Genomic DNA, 12,805 nt, shown 5'->3' on the forward strand with positions numbered 1-12,805 from the left:
TTCTTCTTTGTTTGAGATGAATACCTTTAATGACTGTCTTCAAAAGAATTTTGACCTCCTTTAGTTCTATCTTCCTGTATAATATTAAAAGAAAGTGCTTCTATATTTTGTTCTTTTTGAGGAAGGATCTTATGTAGCCCAAGTGGGATTTAAATTCACTGTGTAACTGACGATGACCTTCTTCAGCTCCTAAATGCCAGTATTACAGGTTTATGCCACCAAGACCAGCTGAAAAGGACTTCTATTAAAAAAAAGCAGAATTGAATGCTGAACTTTCAGGTTTTAAAAATTGTATTTATTCAGCTATTATTTTTGACTACTTGTGTTTATTTTAAATCAACTTTTCAACCTCACGCTAAAATCTAAGTAGACAAGATGAATAAAGAACCCCTTTAAAATTGGTGTATACCTTACTAAGGTTTTGGTTAGAATTTTGCACCTTTGTTCACAAAGACAGCAGCAAATCTGTAGTTTTCCTTTTGAGGTTTTAGCCACATTTTGGGTTTAATAACAAAGCTGACATACATCTCATGAAATTAACTTGATAGAACCATTTGTATAATGAGTTCATTGTTCACTTCATTTCCTTTTGAAATACTTAAGTAGCTTTTATTTTCTTTTGACATTTGTTAATAATGAATATTTCTTTTTTTTATTAGATTCTTCTTTTTCCTTTTTGTGTATCTGCTTTTCTTTTGAGAAAGTTATTTTCATGATTTTAGCATTTTTGCATGTAGGATGCTCTAATTTAAGTACTTTTTTTTTTTTGAATTTTTTCGAGACAGGGTTTCTTTGTAGCTTTTTTGGTTCCTGTCCTGGAACTAGCTCTTGTAGACCAGGCTGGCCTCGAACTCACAGAGATCCACCTGCCTCTGCCTCCCGAGTGCAGGGATTAAAGGCATGCGCCACCACCGCCTGGCCTGTACCTTTTATTCAGTTTGTAAGGAACACATGTTTTTTTTTTTTCACTTTGTGTGTGTGTGTGTGTGTATATATATATATATATACATATATATGTATATATATGTATATATATATATAACCAATTTTATCCTAACAAAACATTAATAATGTAGTGTCACATTCTTGTGAAGTTGTTCATCTTAATCTATTGGGTTCTCTTGTTTTATTTTATAGTATCTTTTTTGTGTGTGGTGCATGTGTGTTTGGTGTGTGCGCAAGTTTGTATATGTATATGGGGTACTCCACCCCTGCATATGAGTGCAGACATCAGAGGCATATTAAATGCCCCATTCTATCACTCTCCTTTATTCCTTTTTGAAAGCATCTGTCACTGCATCGAAAGTTAGACTGGTGGCCAGGAAGCCCCAGTGATCCCCCTGTCTCTACACCCTACAGGCTTGCTTATGGCTATCCCAAACTCAAGTCGTCATGCTCTCTCAGCATGCACTCTTACCCTGAGCCATCTCTCCAGCCCTGGGATTTTGTATTATCTTCTTAAAAATACATTTATTTATTTATTTATTTGTGTGTGTGTGCGCGCGCGCGCGTGCGAGCGTGTGTGTGTGTGTGTGTGTGTGTGTGTGTGTGTGCGCGAGAGAGAGAGAGAGAGAGTGCATGTGTGTGTATGTGTACATGTGCCTGTTCTAGAGGAGGTCAGCGGAAAACTTAGGAATTTTTTTCCCTGCCACCCTGTGGCCCTAAGGTATTAAACTCCAGTTGGCAGACTTGACTGCAAGTACCTTTATCCACTGAGCCCTCTCCCTAGCCTCATTTTATGTGATATTTAAAACATTCTTCTTTAGTGTACTTATATTTTATGTGGACTAGCAATAGCTAACTCCCCCAAATCCAACTTTACATTTTCTCCAGTACAAGTCTTTAATGGTCATTTGTAAAATAACATCAAGTTCGCTGAGCTGTTCCTGGGAAGGGGACCATTCCAGAGGTTTCTAAGGATAAAATAAGAAGCCATTGCTAATTGCTCTGAAACAGTAGACACAAAGCTGCATTGTCCTGGCCATGTGCTGAGCTTGGCCAATTTGCCTTCTTCAGCTCATAGTCCGCCTTTCACAAATAATCCCTAAACTCCTGGCTGAACCCTGCCCTCTCTATGGAAAGCTATTATATATTTAACATTTACATTTACTTGTCTTAAAACTGTCGTAATCGTCTCACTCAGGGGAATAAGGTTTCATTTTTAAAAATCTAAAACAAATTTGCGCTGACTTTCCTGGATGAACGTATTGCTACTATCTTGATTGTTGTGACTTCACCTCACCTGCTTGTAGAATTAGAAAACTTTTTGGACCTTATCTTCTTTTTAAATAGGCATTTCCATTGTATCCTATCTTGATTATTTTTAAATTAGCAATACTTGTTATTCTTCTAGATAAGAAAAAAACTTGTGCCTAATTTCAAAGGACCTGTTGCTTTGCTGTCTCTGTCTGCCCAAGATGTCTGTTTAGTCTTTTCTTCTATTTACTAGCCCAATATTGGCATTGTTTAAAAACCAACTATAGTTCATTTTTAAGACACGAAAATACATTGTTCTTTTCTTAGCTAAACATATGTAGGAATTTGTGTATTGGTTTAAAATTTTGAAAGTCTTTTGAGCCTTTCATTATGTTAGCAAATAAGCTAGTTAGCTTTTTTATATGTAGTAAGTCTTTAGCAATTTTTACATTTGTGTGTGCGCGCATGCGCATGTGTAGGAGAGGCCATGAGTGATACAGCACGCATGTGGAGGTCAGGGGTAACTTACAGGAGTTGGGTCTCTCCTTCAGCCATGTGGGTTTTTGAGATTGAACTCAGTTGCCAGCAGGCCCTGACAAATCTTTAAAGAAACAGTTTCTTTTTGTAACTATAGTTTGATTCCATCCTTTTTTCATTTTTAATTCATAAAAAGAATTCATAAAGCCGGGCGGTGGTGGCGCACGCCTTTAATCCCAGCACTCGGGAGGCAGAGGCAGGCGGATCTCTGTGAGTTCGAGGCCAGCCTGGTCTACAAGAGCTAGTTCCAGGACAGGAACCAAAAGCTACGGAGAAACCCTGACTCGAAAAATCAAAAAAAAAAAGAAAAAAAAAGAATTCATAAAATGAGGTTAGCTATAGGATAAATTAAGAATTTACCTTTCTGTCTCTTGTAGTAGATTGTTTCCAAAATGAGTTAATCGAAAATTCAGTGTTTCTTTTTGATATGTTTTTAAAAGGCTCTAATTATGTATCCCTGGTGGACCTGAAGCTTGCTATATAGACAAGACTGGCCTTGAACTCACAGAGATCCACTTGCCTCTACTTTCTGAGTGCTGAGATATGAAAGGTGTATGCCTCCATTCCTGTCTAAATATGTTTCTTTACTGCTAGATTTCTTGGAGGTTTTAATACATTACTATGTATTATTCAGTTAGTTACTGTTCTCTTTGCTCGGACAAAAGCAACTTAAGGAAGGATTTATTTTGACTTAGGATTTGCGGGACCATAGTCCATCAAGATGGGAAAGGCGTGGCGGAGGGAGCATACAGTAGATGGTGATACTGTATCTGAAGTCAAGAAGCAGAGAGATGAATGCCGGGCTCAACTTCTTTCTCCTATTCCCTCTAGTGATCTCAAAGCCAGTCTGAATGACAATGAAGATTAATTATTTTAGTATGTCTCCCCTTTCCTCTATGGAACAATCACATTTTAAGGGGGAAAAGGTGAAACTACGTAGAAATGTGTCTTATACAAGTGTTCCATAACTTAATTTGAAAACAAGCTGGCCTAAAGAATATAGCTTATCAGTCAAGACTGATGGACTTGGTAGTCGTCCAGAACAGAAGATTGCATCATAAGGAAAAGTTGGAGATAGGATCCCGAAAAGTTAACATAGACACGGAAGGAGTGGAATACTGATGAGGGAAACAGCTGATATTGCCAACACACTTTGGAAATGATATACTGTCATATGACCCTGCCCTTTGTACCTAAACTATCTCATTGACCAAAATCCATTACTATCATCTGCTTATTGAAATTTCATGAAGGTAACCTGTTAGAAACTGATGCTACATCATTGTAGCTAAGTTTGTCAACAGCTGCTTATAGTCTCTTTATACATAGGCCCTTTCTTCTGTAGCCATAACTTTTGGGGATTAGATAGTGAGGTTTTTAGATAGATAGTATCTTATCTGCTAAGACCATGCCTTAACTAGATTCAGGGAGTTTAGCTGTGTTTACCTTTGAGTTACTAACAGCTAAGCACTGTTAAAGAAGTCCATGATAATTAGAATATTTACACATGTATAAAATTGTCAGAACAAACTCAATAAAAGTTAAAAAGCAATCTATTAAATGCTGCTTATTAAATCTAGCCCTGTTAGGTACAAGTTTTGCAAGGGGAAAAAAATCACTGCCTTCACATAGGATACCTTTGACAAGATCCACATAACACTGATTGAATGCTTCCAGACCACCACTGTTACTTTATGTGACAGGGTTATCTTCAGATACTCTTCCTGGAAGTTCTCATACAAAGGGGCAACCTTAACTGTGCTCTGTTAAGAAAATCTCAGATGCCATTCAGACGTGCATGTCTGAGAAGGAGGGCCAGGGAGCGAGGGCTCAGGGCTGTTTTAACATGCGCTCAAGTATGGAAGGATCTCAGGGAAGGAACTATGCAGAGGGGCGTTTACAGATGACTTAGCTGTCATGAGTTTTCATGTTTAAAGTGTTGCTTTCCTAACTCTTTTTGCTTCCTGTGTTTACATGTCCGATCGACCTCGCCTTGCAGAAAATTATGTCCATCCTGCAAGCCAACCTTTGTCATCTCCTACATTTCTTGCTAGCCTGCCTCTACTTGTTATTCTTTTGTTAGGACTTAGCTTTTTCTTTTAGAGAAACAGGGTCCTTTTTGGTTCAGCAAGAAACCTTGGGTTCCTATTATGCTTTTTTATCCCCATATAGCCAGCAAATCTAAGCACTACCTCACTAATGTATTGTCCGCCACCCTGGCCCAGAAATGTTTCAGGTTTGGATGGCTCCTCGCATTTCCAAATTTGAATCCCATTAGGTCCTATGGGATTTTTTCTCTCTTTCCTTTTTTCTTCCTCCCCTCCCCCCACTTTTTTTTTTGAGACAGAAGAACAGGGCTGGGAACAGCCCTGACTGTCCTGGAACTCATTCTATAGACCATGCTGGCCTTAAACTCACAGAGATCCGCCTGCCTCTGCCTTCCAAGTACTGAGATTAAAGGCGTGTGCCACCATCGCCTGGCTTCCCCTCCCCGCCACTTCAACCAAGCCCAACAAACCTGTTATACAAAATAACTGTTTTTCTCGTGTTACTTCCTTATTCATGAGGCTTTATTGTCCAGACTAGAAATTGTTGTAATTTCCTTAACTTTTAAGGCTTTTGTTATCTCCTGTCACTGTTTTTTTTGTTTCATACTCTTTTTTAAAATTAATTAATTTCTTTTTAAAAAAAATCTTTTTCATTTTGTATACCAATCCCAGTTTCCCACTCTCTCCCCTCCTCCCATTCCCTCCTGCTTCCCCTTACCCCACCCTGTCCACTCCTCAGAGAGGGTAAGGCTTCCCATGTGGAGTCAACAAAGTCTAGCACATCACTTTGAGGCAGGACCAAGGCCCCCCCCCCCATGTCTAGGCTGAGCAAGGTATCCCTCCAAAGAGAATGGGTTCCAAAAAGTCAGTTCAAGCAGTATTCAATTCCATTCGTCCACCTGTCTGTTTTTAGGCCCATACCAGGCTGTTTTCATTATTGTAGCTCTATAATAGAGTCAGGGATGGTGATGCCTCTGGAAGTTCCTTTATTGTACAGAATTGTTTTGGCTATCCTGGGTTTTTTGTTTTTTCCATATGAAGTTGAGTATTGTTCTTTCAAAGTCTATGAAGAATTGTGTTGGGATTTTGATGGGGCTGGCATTAGAATCTATTGATTGCTTTTGGTAGGATTGCCATTTTTACTATGTTGATCCTACCTATCTAAGAACATGGGGGATCTTTTCATTTTCTGATACCTTCTTCAATTTCTTTTTTCAAAGACTTAAGGTTCTTGTCATACAGGTCTTTCACTTCTTTGGTTAGTGTTACCCCAAGATATTTTATGTTATTTATGGCTATTGTAAATGGTGATGTTTTCCTGATTTCTTTCTCATTCCCTTTTTCATTTTTATGTAGGAGGGCTACTGATTTTTTGGGTTGATCTTGAATCCTGCCACATTACTGAAGGTGTATATCAGCTGTAGGAGTGCCCTCGTAGAATTTTAGGGGTCACTTATGTATACTATCATTTATACTATCATATCAACTGCAAATAGCAAAAGTTTGACTTCTTCCTTTCCAATTTGTATCCCCTTGATCTCCTTTTGTATGTGAACATACATTTTTTAAAGGCTAGAGAAAACAGTCAACCAAGAGAGTATTGCTTTAGAGAGTGCTGAATTAGCCTATGTTTCCTTTTTGCCTTAGTTGTAAAGTCAGGGTTTTTTTGTTCATGTCCCATTGGTCCTTCTCAACCAATAAATTCTACTATGCCATTTAAACATTTGTGTATCAAGGCATTTCATAATGCTCCCACTTTCGACAAAGGATACTGAAAAATTTTTAAAACTTGTCAATTAAACTATAACACACATGCACTGTAGTGGGCAAATTCAACATTACATTGAAGTAGTTTACCACAAAGTGAACACAGGTGTGTAACCAAAAGTGGTGAGCCTTCGCTTGGGAACTTTGTTTACTTTATTCCGTAGGTGCAGCGATGGTTTCTTAAACACATGGCTTTAGCGAGGGTATGTATTCTGAACTGTAAATAGTCATATGTAGAGGCCCTGCTGCTCAGTTGAAGGAATCAAGCCTTTGACTTGTTTCTTTGTCCTAAGAGCATTGGTGCCATCTGTCTGGCAGCATAAATTCTGACAACTGCCCGGGTCTGTAGACTCTTTTCAGTTCATTTATTTTTTTTCCTTAAAAAAGACTTCCAGGTGTTTTGAATTATATTTAGTTGTGGTTAGCAGTAAATTTATGAGCTGGCTGGCTCCATCTTGACTTGTGCCATGGAATCTACAAAAGGTTCTCAGTGTGTCTCTTTCTTCTTCTTTTCTCTCATATCTATATACACATGCATGAAATATTCAGATAGACAGGACCTCTGCACATAGATTACTATTTACACTTAATAATAAATAATATAATAATATGTATATTATTATAATATAATAATATAATAAATAATATACTTGTGTAAAAATATTTTTGCCTCTCAAATTTTAATCTGAAAAAAATAGCAAAATTACTCCCGTTTTCCAACTCCTTGAGATGGTGAGTTTTCAGATGCTGTTCATGCTAGAATTAGACTCAGCCCTCATAAGGTACCTGTGCCTCTGGAAGCTTCCTGTTTCCTTTGGGAAGACCTTGCATGGCAGTTAGGGTTGGCATTTTAGTCAGCACACAGTAAAATTCTTGGTGATCAGCTGGCTGTACATGCCCGTCACCTCAGCACTTGGGAAATAAAACATGATCCGGAATTGAATAGCATTCTTTGCTAGCTGAGCTACTTTAGAACCTGCTCCAACAAACAAACAAAACCTTACTTAGATAAGGATTGAGACTGCATTAAATCTTAAAAAGAAGAAAAATTCTGGCGATGTTGTGAGTACATCACTGGTAGAACACCAAGGTCTCTGTTTTGGAATAAGAAAGACATACCTAAATGTCATTCTTTGTGTTTGACCCAAGAAGAAATTTTTTTTTCTGCTAGCCTGACACGGTCAGGCTGACACACTGACAGCCTGACATAGCTTGAGCACTTTGCTGGGTCAGTTTGCCGAGTATTTGCTTCTTGTTTTCTTCAGCAACCCCCAGCAATAATTTCTTTCTTTTTTTTGTAATAAATAAGGTTTAATCAGCATAATACAAACATGTTTGGAACTTATCTCCATCCCCCTTACAACAAGGTAGAGAGGAGTTTGTATCTCCTCTGTGGGGTAAGCTTTTAAAGGCATAACTACAAAGAGAATCTCTGAAGATGTTTGGCATGGGTACAAGGACATTTGCTCCCTCCCATTCTTTTCCTTGTTTTTAGAGCAAGGCCACTGTTCTTGAGTTGGGCCATCTTTATCAGCCTGTACCAGGTGGCTGGCTGGGCTGTGCTAAGTGACCTTGTGCTCAGAATCACCCGGGTGGGAGAGGGGAAGGCCACTATCTTCCTGGGAAAACATTCTGCTGGGAAATTTCTTCTTGCTCCTTTGAGAATAAGGGGTGAGGGTCCCACACAAACAACTTTAAAAAGACTTTTTTTTAAAAAAATGTATTTATTTTTATCTACATGTATGTGAGTGGGAGGTGGGGGTACATGAGTGTAGGTGACATAGGAGGACAGAGAGCATCAGATAAAAAAAAAAGAAAACATCCAGTAAAAGGGTTGACACACATGTTGGGCTGGAGAGCTAGCTGATTGGTTAAAAATACCTTCTGTCCCTGTAAAGGACTCAAATTCAGATCCTAGCACCTATGTTGGGTGGCTCACAACTCCCTGTAATTCCAGATCCAGCAATAATTTCTTAACTAAATGTTCCATTAACCTTGAGGTAAACACTAGCAGCTTCTGAGGTTGGCTGCCTATATGATTTATTAAGGAATGTATTATAATCACAAAGGTTTGCATATGTGGGCTTATAACTTTTCCTTGTTTTCATAAGTAGTTAATTACGTTCTGTTGGCCCATGAAAAGGCCAGCTCATGAGGTTACGCGAACTAGAGGACAGTCAGGGTGTGTGGCTGCTCTGCTCTTGTTTCCTTGAACTAACGATGGAGGACTTGTTATTTGGTAGCTGAGTGGTATTAAGCAATAGGATAGTTTAAACAGACTCAAGAATCCAGCAAGACAAGTTAGAAAATGAGACTGCTGTGAACTTGTGGCCTTTGAGAGAGATGTGCTGGGCTCCAGTACATTTGGGTCTCTTCCTCCCTTGATTTGAGCTCTCAAGTTTAAGGTTTCTCCCCCACACCCACCTCTCTACTATCAGGGTCAGTTTTAGAACAGTGCTCTCCAGAGATCTGGAGAAGGAAGGATTTCCGGTTTTCCTTGTCTTTTAATTTAAGGCCTTTCTTTAAACCAGAATGCGGTGGGGGAGCAGCAGTCTTTCCACGTGTAAGGGGAGTATCTAGTTACTTTTTGTGGCTTTTTCTTCCAGAGATTCTACGGTTGTCCATGTTTAACATTGTGTGGTGTGTATGTTTCATGTGTTAAATTCCATGGCAACAAGAGAAGTGGGAGGGGAATGAGTGTAATAACTCCCATGGGCTCTTTCAGAGTCAGTACGTGATCATTGAGGAGAGAAATAAGAGCAGAAGTTTTTTTTTGTGTGTGTGTGTGTGTTTTAAATTAAGTGGCATGGATAGGTATAGTGACTTATGTATGTAATCTTAATACTTTCCAGGCCAGCCTGGCACGATGTAATGAGGTCTAGGCCAGCCCAGGATATGTAGTACAGCAAGACAGTGTCTAAAAATTAATTTAGTTTGAACAGTCGTTATCATATGATCCAAGAGCTTTTCTTGAGCGCCCACTGAATGTAGTACTGTGGAGGACACTGGACACCCAGAGAACTCTACTTGGAATCCTGCTATCATTCACAAAGTAGCAGAGGGACGCTGATGTAGCTATAGTGTAGTGGCTGCTATGCTCCAAAGAGAGCTTAGGAAAGGAAAAGAAGAGTATCAAAGAATAAATGAGTTTTGGGCTGACATTTATTTGTCTGTTTGTTTATTTGGTTGGTTGGTTTTTCAAGACAGGGTTTCCTCTGTGTAACAGTCCTGGCTGTCCTGGAACTCGCTCTATAGACCAGGCTGGCCTCGAACTCACTGAGATTTGCCTGCCTCTGCTCCCAAGTGCTGGGATTAAAGGCTTGTGCCACCATTGCCCAGCTGGCCTGATCTTTAATTAACACTTACTGTTTAGACACCTGGAAGGAGGAGAGGAGAATTCACTGTGGCCACGAAATACAAGTCTGATTGGAGATTGATGGTGAGAATGACCAAGGAAGGAGGCTTGACTAGAGCAAAAGGCTGTGGAGACCTGCCAGGCAGGGAAGGAATTCAGCTAATAACAGGGAATGACCTTGTGGAAGAATAACCGAGAAAAAGGTGTAAAACAATCCAGTCCTAGGCATCTGAAGGGAAAGTGGGAGTGGAAAGAGGCAGGGGCTGGAGAGATGACTCAGCAGTTAAGAGCACTGGCTGTTATTCCGGAGGACCCGGGTTCATTTTCCAGCACTCACATGGTAGCTCACAGTCATGTGTAACTCCAGTCTCATGGGGTCCCATACCCTCTTTTGTCCTCCCGACGTGCAGGCAGCAGACATGCACAAGGTGCATAAATTGCAGGCTAAATACTAATACATACAATAAATACATTTAAAAAAAGGAAGGGGATAAGTTGAAAATCCAGGGCTCAAGAAAGTTCAGACTTAGTGTCAAATTAGGCATATGGGGCTGAAAGAGAAGGGAGCAAGAGAAAAGTGACCTTCTAAGTAATAACATTAGCAATAGCGATTGCAGGGGACTTTGAGAGAAAAGGAAGTGTAATGACTTAGTATGTGCTTCAGTCCTCAAGCTTGTTATTTGGTGATAACTGGTTTGAAATATGCTGTGGCATGAATGAGAGAGCAGGGATTATTTAGAATTTGGAATTCACTAGAGAATAATGATGGATGAAACTCATAACAGAATTTGAGTTGATTAGAAAGATGTATTCTTAGCACAGACTGGGCATATTAACAACCTTGAGGGCGAGATGGCAGCAAAGATGGAAAGGAAAGACAGGTGCACAGGAAACCCTGTACTCCTGCAGGGTTGTAAAAATAAAGACGAGAGTGTTTCAAGAATTAGGGAGCCACCTTATGTCAGAGTCTAAAGAAGTTAAGGAGAATAGCAAGTTTTTTTAAATCCTTGTAGCTTATTTTAGTGCCTTATTAAATGCTCTTTGTAAAATTATAATCTTATTATAACACACCATATAATAGTGTAGCATTTGGTACAGCCCTGTTCATTCTTATATTTCATTCCGAGAGGGTAGGTATTCCTAGAAATACCCTATCTATGATTATTTCTGCTGAAGAATCTCTGAAAACAACATATTTCCCCTTTAATTTTTTATTGTTTTAGATTTTATTTTGTTTTTTGAGAATTTTATGAGTACCATATTTACATTATTCTCTCCCTTCAATTTCCCCCATGTCCTCTCATTCCTTCTCAAATCACTGCCTCTTATTCTTTAGTTGTTCTTGTTGGTGGTGATGGTGGTAGTGGTGGTGGTGGTGGTGGTGGTGGTGGTGGTGTGTGTGTGTGTGTGTGTCTGTTTATAAGTAAACCTGGGGAGATCATTTAGTGCTGCTCCTATGTATTTAGGGCTGACTTCTTGGGATTGACTACCCTATCAGGCTCATCCCTAGAGAAGACTCAATTCTCCTCTCCGCACACATGAATTGCCTGTAGCTCTTCATGTAGGGATGAACCCTTCTGAGAATTTCCTTGTCCACTTTGGTACGTCAGTTGGTATTGTCATTTTTTTGGTCTTGTTTTGGGAACTATACTTTTGAGATTTCCTGGGTATAGTTTCCCTGCCATTTATAGAAGGCTGGTATCTTGAGTCTGCTTTGGGGCAAACAATATCTGACAGATGCCTGTATATGTTCTCTCAAAGTGTATAACACTAAAGTTAAGCAAAATTGGAATTCTTAAATAGTTTCAGCAGGTTTTCTCCCCCACTGAAAATATTTATTTCTACTAATTGTTTTACTAGGGTGCTGGGGATGGAACGTGGAACCTCATAGATGTGAGTAAGTCCTTCATGGGCACTGAGCCACACCCCTAGTCCTTAATGTCAACTTTGGTAAGAAAGAATTAAGATGTACAAGTGTCAGCCACATGTTCTTCTCAAATCAGACAGGGTTAGAAAGAGAATCTAGTTCTCAGAATTATTTAATATGTTTTTTTTCTTCTCTAGGTAATTGGGAGAATGAAGACTAACCTTTAAGTCAGCATATTTTATCTGTTGGACTTTATTTCAGATCAAGACTTATTCATAAACTTGTAGCATTACAGAGTAATATGTAGGTGGCATTTGTCATGCTAGCAATCACCACACCTTGGGTGGGTGGCTGGAACTGAGACTGAAGGATGGAGTCTGTGTCATTCAGCATGACGCACTCTAAAGCACTCTTGAATTAGTAAACCACTTTATCCACATATTGTGCAATGTGGATAAAGAGAAGTGATTTGAGTAGTTGTTGATAAGACCTTTTGGGGCCCTTGAAATGGAAATACTTAGAACAAAATGGGAATCGAATGGATTTATTTCCTAACTAGTTAGGGACATCCTACCTGTATCTGATTCCTGGAGCAATGGTAAGCAGTCTCTTCCCTTGGGGAGAGATAAGGCACACTGCTAATAACTCAGATGCAAAGCAGGACGTGTGTAAAGGCTATATGAGAACTTCATAACAGAGACATACCCAGGTCGGGATTCTGGAGGAAATGGAGAGGGCTAGGGCAGATAGCTCCCAAGAAAAGCCCAAGCAAAGAGATAATGAGTCTACTTATTCTGCCCGTCAGCCAAGTGGCAAGATGTAATAAACTTATGTACCAAATGAATGGTGTAACTGTCTCTATTTTTAGAGGAGACTTGACCTCATGAGTAAGCTCCTTCCAAGTTGTCAGGATTTTTTGTTTGAATTTCCCTTGAGCAATAAAAATGAAAGTCAGTCAGCTGCCATTTTTATCATATTATGTCTTGGCTCTAGAATTATTGGGATTAAGAAATGAGGGAAAGATTAGTGTTTCAT

The sequence above is a fragment of the Microtus oregoni genome, unplaced genomic scaffold (assembly GCF_018167655.1).
Source record: "Microtus oregoni isolate MIOR12 unplaced genomic scaffold, Mior012 000092F_ref0000046, whole genome shotgun sequence".
NCBI lineage: Eukaryota > Metazoa > Chordata > Mammalia > Rodentia > Cricetidae > Microtus > Microtus oregoni.